Genomic DNA, 10,982 nt, shown 5'->3' with positions numbered 1-10,982 from the left:
TTCCTTTATTACCTAGCATGTTCTTTTGGGCTATCACCAGTAGGTTCAACAACCCAGCCAAGGTGCACTCCTGTTTAGTCATGTGAGAATTTGTAATAAAATTCCCAAATGACTTAGGGAGGGATTAAAGAGTCAAATCTGTTTGTAATTAAAAGTCCATGTTAAAATCAAGATCTTTCAGCTGCTCAATGAGCCGGATCATCTTGTGGACATGGTCTCCAACGTTTTGTCCCTCTGTCATCCTCATTCTAAATAGTTGTTTTGATATCTCATATCTTGCATGCCTACTATGCTCACCATATAACTCTTATAGGTGAGTGAGGATTTCAAACGCACTATGCATCTTTTCATGCTATTTTTGCAATTCATTTATTATTGATGCCAGAACGTAGCACCTTGCCCTTAAGTCATGTTCTTTCCATCTGTCTAAAGTATCAAATTCCTCCTATAAGGCCCTAGCAAGTAAGGGACCAGGAACTTTTGAATCTGAAACATATCCAATACGTTCCAGATTTAGAATAAGTTTTAAGTTCTTTAGCTAGTTAGAGAAATTTGGTCCACTAAGCCTATTATGGTATAGTATGCCTACTAACACATTGGATGGTTATGGTTGTGAGCTCATTTTTATTAGATTATAAACTACAGAAGATAACAATATTCAAATTAGTAAATTATATCAAGTAATTTACCAAAATGATTATGGTATTTTAATGAAATTGGTCCTCCCACTAATTTAACGAGTCTTACACTTCTAAAGCAGGAAACAAAAATTCATGTTGGGTTAGATTTCTAGTGGGTGATTGAATTCTTATAGACTTATTAATCATCCTCAAGTATATCCATTCTTGGATTCATAATAATCTACAAGTGAGCAACTCTTTGCTCATCACATTTTATGTGAGGCTCAATCAATTATTTGGCCCCCTAGTGCTCAAAACCTCAGGTACATCCATTCTTGCCCTCAATGACCTTAGGTACATCCATTCATGGCCACCAAAGTATTACATACTTACAACATCTTATGCTTAATAATTATTTTAAGAAAATCTCTTAAACCAAATGCATTATCTCTATATAACCATAGCCAACAATTCAAGTGTTTAAAATTTCTTAAATAATTATTTTAGTGGAGAGCCATGATATAATTTCCAAAATTATACCATTACCAACTTAATCATTTTGTTGGAAGATTTATTTGGCCACCCTAATTACTATTCGGCCTCACTTTGCACATTAACCATTTTTCATGCATATCTCATATACTTCATGAAAATATAAATCACATACATACATTCATATAATGGTATTATAAAAAGGCATGATCATGAACTATTCTATGGGAATTCAGTCCTAGCCATAAGGATTGAATTTAGGGCATCCTAGTTTAACATCCATCTAATTGTAACTTGATCACAATTCTCAACTGTTGAAGTCTTGTGCTTCCACTAATCTCCATAAATGCTTAAACTCCATTTCTTCTTGTAGAATCACCAAGCCAATTACATAAAGTACCCTTGGCATACCAAAGTAAAATTATAAAAGAATTGAGCATACAAGCTCAAATAAATGAATGTATAACTTAAGAAACTACCACAATAACTTATGATATAGTCCTTGTAAGAATTAAAATAATCATTACAAGCCCATAGAAATAAATAATGAAGTAATCACATTAGTCTCCTAAAGTCTATGATCACCTATCATGCCAATTCATACATCCAACACTTGAACATATATGTTAATCCTAAATATCATATATTCAAAATTAACCTAATCACTCATGAATCACATTCATATTTATGTTATATTCAATTTGGGACTTAGATTAAATAATTCAATCACTAAGAAAAGTCATAAAAGTTAATGAAACACCTTGATCACATCATTAGCCTAATGGACATTCCACGTTGGCATAATGGTGCTTCACTCAAAATTTGTGATTTTTCTTAGCATCTAATAGTTTTAAACATCATTATATGGATGTTAAACACCATTAAACAAGTCAAATCAAAAAGATAAAATTGTTTGCAAAAATGCTAATTTTGGTCGAACCATAATTAGGAACAGGATTTTGAATTTCTTTAATTTTTCACCTTAATTTAACTTGTGTTCAAGTCACATCTCATACAACCTAACATTGTCCCAATCTACCTATAACATGATTAATGTTCCTAATGGCAAATTAGGGTGGCTCCAATACCAATTGAAAGTGTTATGCACCAATTTCAAGAACAATTCATCAATAGGTGTAGAAATTAGCAATTTAAAATTTTTCCTTAACCTAGGGCTTCATGCATCATGTAATCCCATTAAGCTATTGAAAAATACATTATTTAGTCATACTAAATCATGCTTCTAATGCTAATCAAGCCTAATTGCCATTAGGAAACAATTTTCCCAAATTATACTAAGTTAGGGTTTTAGAGACAAACTCACCCTTGAGGCACAGAATCAACAATTCCTACCAAATTCAAGTAGTGAAGACTATTAAAATGCTAGTCCTCTATCTTGTCCACATAAGCACTTGATCAAAGCTTCTTGACCAACCAAGAAACTCTTTCTTATTCTTAAAATGGTGCGGCTAAGAAGAAGGGAGGAAGAGTATGTTGTATTTCAAGATATTTCTAATTGGAAGTAAGGAGAAACAATTTCTCAAGGCTTAGTTCAAGAGTAGTAACACTTAGTACTCTTGAATTTGGTTTCAAGGATGAAGATGAAACTTGAGAAAGGGAAGGGAGAAAATGGCTCGCTCACTTGGAAGAAGAAGACAATCATAATTTTCTTCTTATCTCTTAGATAAATATCTCAATTTCTTATTTAATACAAGTTAACAAATGGTGACTTCTAATTGATTAATCAAAAGCTTTGTCCTAATCTCATTGCTCCATTTGTTAACACTTAGTATTAATCAAGAAATTAAGATTTAATTAATCATCATTAATCATGCCATATAATTAATTAATCAATCATTAATTAATTAAATTTCTCCCAAGTTTGACCAAGTCAAACTTAGTCCAAGTAAGCATTTGACCAAATCAATATGGTTAAAATTCTTACTTTGACAAGTCAAATATCATTTCTTCTTTAATTTATTTTCCAAGTTCATATTTAAACATTTTAAATATTAACTTGAATACGTCCAAGAATGAATTTAGTTTCAAGTTATGCTAGAGATTTTGCAATCTAATTTCAAACTAAAATTTATTAATTAAATACTTAATCATACGCTTTAATCAATTAATTAAATTAATCATGCTTTGATCAATTGCTCTTATATGTGTGACTTACTAAGTTAATTACTAATTGGCAATGAGAATAATATTAACTCTTTAATATTATTAGAATCGTTCCAAACTCAATGAAATTCCGATTTCATTCAAGTTCTTATAAGCCATAGTTGACATCTAGTATAATGTGCTATGACTACCCAATTAATTATGAATTATTTCTCCAATTCATGAACTTTGATCATACGTACCATGCACTAGAATCTCTCCTTTACAAAGTCTCAATTCTAGTTGGAGTCATAGTTTATGTCAAACTCTAATTGCATCAAATCATATATTCTCTTTTAATTTCAATACTTGACTAGTTAGACTTTCTTTTCAAAAACTCTTTTTCTGGCTAAGTCTATATGTCATGTCTAAGAACTTAAATCATCAAGCACAATTAAATGAACATAGGACTTTATTCCTATTTACTTAAGGTAACGGATCCCATCTTGACTAACACCTATCTCTATACATAACTAGTCAGAGCCAACCCATGCCCATATACTCATACCTAGTATAAGTATGAAAGCAGTATCAAACTCAAACTACTTATATACAAGATAACTATGTTATCTCAGGTCAATGGATTATATGCACTAGTATGATCTTTATGACATTGTATTGACAAAAGTAAACTCCATGTGTATGTCATAAGTGTTACTGGTTTGACCCACTCATCATATGAGTGCCTACCATATTTGTTATGTGGCATGAAACTCACCATTCCAATCGATTAGCATCTAATACTAATTTATAGAAATAAACACGAATAACAATCCTTCTGGATAAATCATGTCCTATGATATATCCTAGATTGTGAACCAAAATTTATAATTCTTGTGCAAGAATGTTCTGTCACTCATATTCTTAATAGCTTAATAATATAACTTCTAACAAGATATTAAAGGACCTTTTTCAATTAAACATAAACAATTTCTATTAATAGAAAAGAATATTTACCTTTATTGAAGAATAAATATTTACAAGATACAAAAAAAATAATATGCTCTAGGGCATATTACTAATAGGCAATTAAGGATAGTTACTCTAACTTGGTTCCTTTAGTCTATTATTGTTTCTTTTATTATATTACTTCGCTTTGTACATCACTTGCACACATAATAAAAGCATAATCAACCATAATATGATGTGGCCCAGGAAGATAAGATAAGTCAACTTATCTCTATAACTCATCGTACGTACCTTATTGTATAAAAATTGCGTGAACCCAATCATTTACACCTTTGACTTTCTTAAGGCCAATAGGAGATATAATGGTTAAGCTCTCGTGTTTGGGGAACCCTTTTTAACCCAAGATGAAGGTATAAGGATAGATTCAGTCATGCTAGCCCTAGAAACATGTCATACTAGAACCTTTATTGCGTGTAATTTGTTTGGTGTGTAAACCTAAGTGTTAGAAATTTAAGTTTTGAAGGATGATAGGACTAATTTGGGCTAGAACTCGAGTCCCTATGCTACCTTTTGGAAAATGAAAGCCCAAATATATTTTATCTCCCCAAAGGGTAAAAGAAGCCCATTTACATATTGGACTTTCAAGTTTGTGAACCTTTTGTTTGAGATGGAAGATTCCGTCTTAAGTTAACCACTATTGATATGACTAATGTACCATTACCAAAGACTATAATTTTTGGATTTTACAATTTATTTCATATGTTAGTGTGTTGGAGGTATAATGAGGTGAAGCTATATAAGCATTTGTTTTTCATTCATTTTCAAAGTGTTTTTCCTTTTTTAGTCATTAATTCATGGTCCAAAATTTGTTCATGTTTAAAGTCCTTTTTTTTCTTTCTAAATTTTTTACATGTAATTTTCAAGAGTCAAAGTCCATATTTCAAAATCTTTAGAGTTTATTCATTTTTTTAGGGATCTTTTTAGTTTTTTACACGCAAAACCACTATGTCTAAAATACAAATATTTTTTAAGTTCATTTATTACGCATGTAATATTCAAAAGAGTTAATAGTCCATAATTTAAAAGCATACATATTATGCATATGCATAATCATAAATTCACATCACATTAACCTTTTCCATTTGATTGCTTAAAGGTTAAAGAGTCATATCAAAAGTGGGATATAGCCCAGAAATTGAAGAGCCGATGAAAAATTTACAAAATTGGATGCAAGAAGAATAAGGACAAAAGATCGTAAGAATGCAATCTTAATAGAGGAAGTGAAGGCAAATGCATAATTTGACTTCCTTAAGAAGATGATAAAAGAGATGACAAGTTGCCCTTCTCATTTAAGTCAAAAGGCACCACAAGCACATAGCAACACAAAGAAGAGGATGTTTGCCAAATTGCCTAAACCCATGGAAGAGGTGTTCCCACAATTGAGGGAGGGATTTCTCCAACCGATAAGTCCAAGGCCAATGCCTGAGACACTATCAAAACATTTCAAGGTTAACAAGTATTGCTACTTCCACTAAACATTGGGGTATGCAACTGTTGCAAAAGTTTTGTAGATGCTAGGTAATTTTCATCGATGTGGAAAGTATTAAAGAAAATAATTTATTTTTGGAAAATTTAAAAAAATATTCAACTCCTAATCTATAGATCTAAGGCTCGAGGTTTTTATATGTGTGGGGCAGGTATTAGAAACCCCACAATCATCCCTAAATAGCGTAGGTAGATTAACAATGTGCTTTTAATGAATTAATGTTAACAATCTTAAAATGGAGCTTAAATAATGATATTAATTCCTTTTGTTTGTTCAGAAAAGATAAAATGCATATCGAAACACATAAATATCTCATTATTAAGATAGTCAAATACAAAGTGAAACGACCCTAAAAGTGAATTTTGACTCCATTTTCATTTTTATTTTCATTTTATTTTATTTTTTAAAACAATTAAAAAAAAAGTTGATGATTTTCTTATATTGATTTTATATAAAAAAGTGTAAGAATACAAAAGGAGGCTTTCAAATTTGACAATTGGTGAATTTTGATGAGAATGAACTATAATTCTAAAGTATTATAAAGAAAGAACCTAAGAGGTAATTTTGCATAAAAATAAAAATCAGATCTGGAATCCTTTACTAAAAAATAAATTTGCTTAAATTTAAAATGGATGTACGGAAAAATAAAAGTGGACATTGAGTCTTCTGCTACCTAAAATTAAATTTTGCTTAAAATTAAAGAGATAAATTTTGAAGATTGAGCCATATTGTCAAGGGTGAAAGCAATTTTTAGAAAAATAAAAATAAAAATTTGATTTTTTGCTAAACATGATTCAATTATTATAAACAAGACATTGAATTAACTTGGATCAAGACTTCCATCCATTTTAATCAATGCATCAATTAAAAGGAATGTGTTAATTAATACCTAAAGAGTTTGACTGATTAATAGTTACTTAACCAAATCAAAGTCCAATTATTGGTCGTAATCAACCAAAATTTTAGTAAATATTAATTCAATTAATCAACATGTCAATCACATATTTATTATTTACTAATTCTGCTAGACATAACTACATATAAAAAAAGAATGCACATTTTTATTATTTCAATTATTTAGCAACCATATATAAAATAAACATCATTTAACAATTATAGGAAAGAAGTTGAGTTAAGTCAAGACTTTCATTCTTTTTAATCAAAAATCAGTACACCAATTAAAACAAATGTGTAAATTAATGCCTAAGGAGTTTGACTGATTAATAGGTAGCCCACTTAACCAAATCAATGTCCCATCATCGGTACTAATTAACCATAATCTTGACCCTTATTAATTAAAAAAAAAAACATATTTGTCCATTTTATTATCAATAGGTAAAACATAATTTAATAATTATATAAATGAAATTGAATTAATACAAGCCAAGACTTTCATTTTTTTTTTCAACCAGTACGCCAATTAAAAAAAATATGTCAAGTAATGTCTAAAGAATTTGACCCATTAGTAGGTATCCCACTTAACAAAATCAAAGTTTTATCATCAGACCTAATTAACCACAATCTTAACCCTTATTAATTCAAAAAAAAAAAAAAAAAAAAAAAAGCACCAAACATGCATGTCCATTTTGTTATCAATAAGTTAAACATAGTCCAATAACAAAAAGAGAATTTGATATAGACTAAATCAAATATACATGTTGTTTCTTACAAATTTGCCAAATATTCGGCAAAGATTCCCTTAAAAATGGACATTTCCCAATTTTCAAAACATACAACTTGCAAAAAAAAAATCGTCATCTTAGTCTGCACATTTATTTATACATCTTCACTCTCAACATGAACATCATAAAACAATTAAAGATGTTCAACTAGAGATTGACTTAAGTTTCAAGTAAGGCGTTAACTGAAACTGGACTGAATTTAAATACACCTATTTGCTATTCTATCTAACTAATCATTTTTATCTATTTTACTTTGTTGAAATTAAAAACCAAAAGAAAGTATTAGAACCTCACCAATGAAGATTAATTTTTATGAAAGTTATTCTATTGGATGATTTAAAAAAAATTAAAACTATTAAGGTGAAACTGGATGAAGTGATTTTAGTGAACTTTCATGAAAGATTTTTATTTAATTAATTTTAATAAATTAGAGAATTTAAGGGTTACCCTATTTAAATAAAGTAATTTAAGGGTACCCCTCAACCACTAAAAAAATATATATGTATATTTTTTTTATATAAAAAAATTTTATTAAATTAATCAATCTCAAGAACTAGAGAAAAGCGGATGCTCAACCACTTTATAGTAAATAAAAATTTCATCAAATTTACTTAATTTTAAGAGTTTAAAGAAAACAAGGGGTATGTCTCATATTTAAGTAAAGTAGTTTAAGAGGTACTCTTCAACTACTAAAATGATATATTTTATAAAAATTTCATTAAATTTAATTAATCATAAAAGTTTAGAGAAAACAAGGGTACCCATATTTAAGTAAAGTAGTTTGATGGGTACCTCTCAACCACCAAAAAGATTATATATATATATATATAATAAAAAGAGTGGTATACACGCTAGAATGAGTGAGTGAATGATTTGTACGTGGCACTCACCATGCCCCAAACCATGTCTTCACCACGTACACCCCCGCCACCTCGGTCTCTATCATTAAAACCATAAACAACTTTCACTAATTCCCTATAAAAGGATATAGGTACACCAGCAGCATAATTCTGCTTAGTTTCTTGTCAGATAAGATGCCAATGTTGCTCATTGATTTAAATAGAGAATTGAAATCATTGGAAGGGAGATCAGAAAAGAAGGCCTCGAATTCAAGCTCAAAACCACTGGTTAATTGCTATCTCAAGGCGTCCACAACCATATCTATTTTTGCTAAAGTATTGTACCTAGTTGCACAACCAGGTTGGCTATTCTTAAAGACTTGGCTTCCTCCTTGTTAATGAAGAAAACTTTCATGAATTGAATAACTGTTAAAAGCAAATGTCTACATAAGCTGATTGTAGATGCAGGCACTTTTGAGTTCTTAGCATAGTTACTGTTGTCGTCTCCACCTTGCATACAGAAGTACACAAAGAAATAGATTGAAAGAAAGTGAAACAAAAAAGAATGATGGATGAAGAAATTTTAGAGGGAGGTTGGTTGTTTATAGGTGGTTATCTTCTTGTGCCAAACCCAAGATAAATGGATTAGCTTGTGTTTTTGCTTGTATATAAGAGTATCTAGTTAATAAAAACTGTGTGCAAGACTTTGTACATCATTGTGCCTACCACCTGCTTGATTAAATTTTTCTTAGAAATAATTCCTTATTTTTTTGCTATTTTAGACTTTGTTTTACAACAATACCAACCCCCTCTTTCTCTGTTTTGCTTCAGTGGCCATCACCAAACACCGCTCTACTAGTGATGAGGCCACTTGCAGGACCAACACACACCAATGTTGCCTATCACGGAGTAAGAAGTTTGCTCACCTCAAACTTGCTTCAAACCATGCGGCCTTAGTCTTCCCCCAAGACTAAGTCAGCCTTCCTACACTCAAAGTCTATATAGATAGACTAATAAGGGTGACAAAGGGTAAAAATGGTGAGAGAGTGAGTAAGGAATAAGAAACACACTTGGAAAGAGTTTGGCAAAGGGAAAGTAACTTTACTACTCAATGAAAAATGCTTTACAAGCCTAAGGCTTACAAGAGAGTAATAAAGTGGGCTAAATATACAAAAACACACTAGAGAGCTTTGGTATGGCTTGGATGCTTGTTGAGACTCTTAGATGCCCAAATGAAGGCCAAAAACCCCTATTTAAAGCCTTGATGCCGAGTTGGAGTGGTTTGGGCGGCCAAAATTTGAAAATTGGCGGGTTGGTAGATTTCTGGCGGGGAACCTCGTTTTGGCGGGCTGCCAGCACGGGTGAACCTCGTTTTGGGCTGGCTGGCAGGCTGCGCGCGCCCAGTGCTCCGCGCGCTCAGCTCCCGCCCGTGCTTGAACTTCGTTTGCCCGTGCGCGCCCTCACGCTCTCCAGGAACTTCCAGAATCTTCGGCGGGTGAACCTCGTTTGCCCGTGCGCCTGGCGTTCCCGCGCGCCAATTTGAACCTCGCCCGCACGTCTGCCTTCTCGCGCGCGCCCAGTCTTCCTGCGCACGTTTGAACCTCATTTCCGTACGCCTATCCCGCTCTCCCCAGCACTCGCACGCTCCTACTCCCGCGCGATGAACCTCATTTCGTGCCTCGTCTACCCGCCTGCTGCTCCCACGTGACCCGCACGCCCAGCAGGCCCATTGTGTGCCAGACTTGGCCTGTGAACCTCGTTTTGGGCCTCCCATCAGCCCGGCACGTCCAGCAGGTGCCCAGCACGCCTCCAGCCCCTCTGAACCTCATTTTGGCATGCAGTAGGTAGACTTAACCTCATTTTGGCCTGCTCCTCCCGACAACTCTCCTGCTTGCCCGGTTGGCCTGTTTGCCCCGAAAATCGACTCTTGCACACATTGCCTTCCAGCAATGCACCTTCCCTTCGCCCCAAGGATTTACACCTACTGAACCTCCCTCGGTAGGCAACCTCGCGGAAAAAAAATTAGACTTCTTCAGGAGACTATTTTTGTGGGGTGACATTCCAAAGGGACCAGGAATAGTGACAAGCAGTGAATAAATGATGGAGAAAGAGGGATTTCAATTAGACCATTAAGTTTTGGCCATTTGGCATCATTTTACACATTAGCGCAAGTGTATCTCAAATTCCAGTACCAGTGTAATTTTGAGTTTACAGGTAATTATTTTTCTTTTAAGTTCAAGTGTGTATTATTAGGTTTCAAAAATAATGTAGGTGTGATAGGCAAAAACTAAATAGTTTAGGTACAAAAATTTCTTTTAAAAATTAAGGAGGACCTCCTAAGAACCAAACTCCTAGACCCGTATTTTATTGTGTTAATTTCAAAAACAAAACCCAATTTAATGCCAACATGCCACATTAACAGTGAAATGTAACTAAATATTGACATATCAGACAAAAGTAATAAACATGAAAAATAAGAGTTCTTTGAGTTAGTAATGTATAAGGCGACCCCTCACCATGTTAGCCACCAATGACAAGCAAATACACCAATAGCAGAGTTGATTTTTAGCACTAAACAAAACACCATTGTAGCACTAATTTTCAATCAAAAGAAAGAACCTAGCTTGCACTACCCATTTTGGTAACAAACAAAGCACTGAGTAGAATACAATACCCAAGTTATAGACATTAACTTTTTTAACACCAACATATCTTCACCCCAATAAGTTTG

This window comes from Hevea brasiliensis, chromosome 6, assembly GCF_030052815.1.
Source record: "Hevea brasiliensis isolate MT/VB/25A 57/8 chromosome 6, ASM3005281v1, whole genome shotgun sequence".
NCBI classification, from domain to species: domain Eukaryota; kingdom Viridiplantae; phylum Streptophyta; class Magnoliopsida; order Malpighiales; family Euphorbiaceae; genus Hevea; species Hevea brasiliensis.
This window is presented reverse-complemented; position numbering follows the sequence as displayed.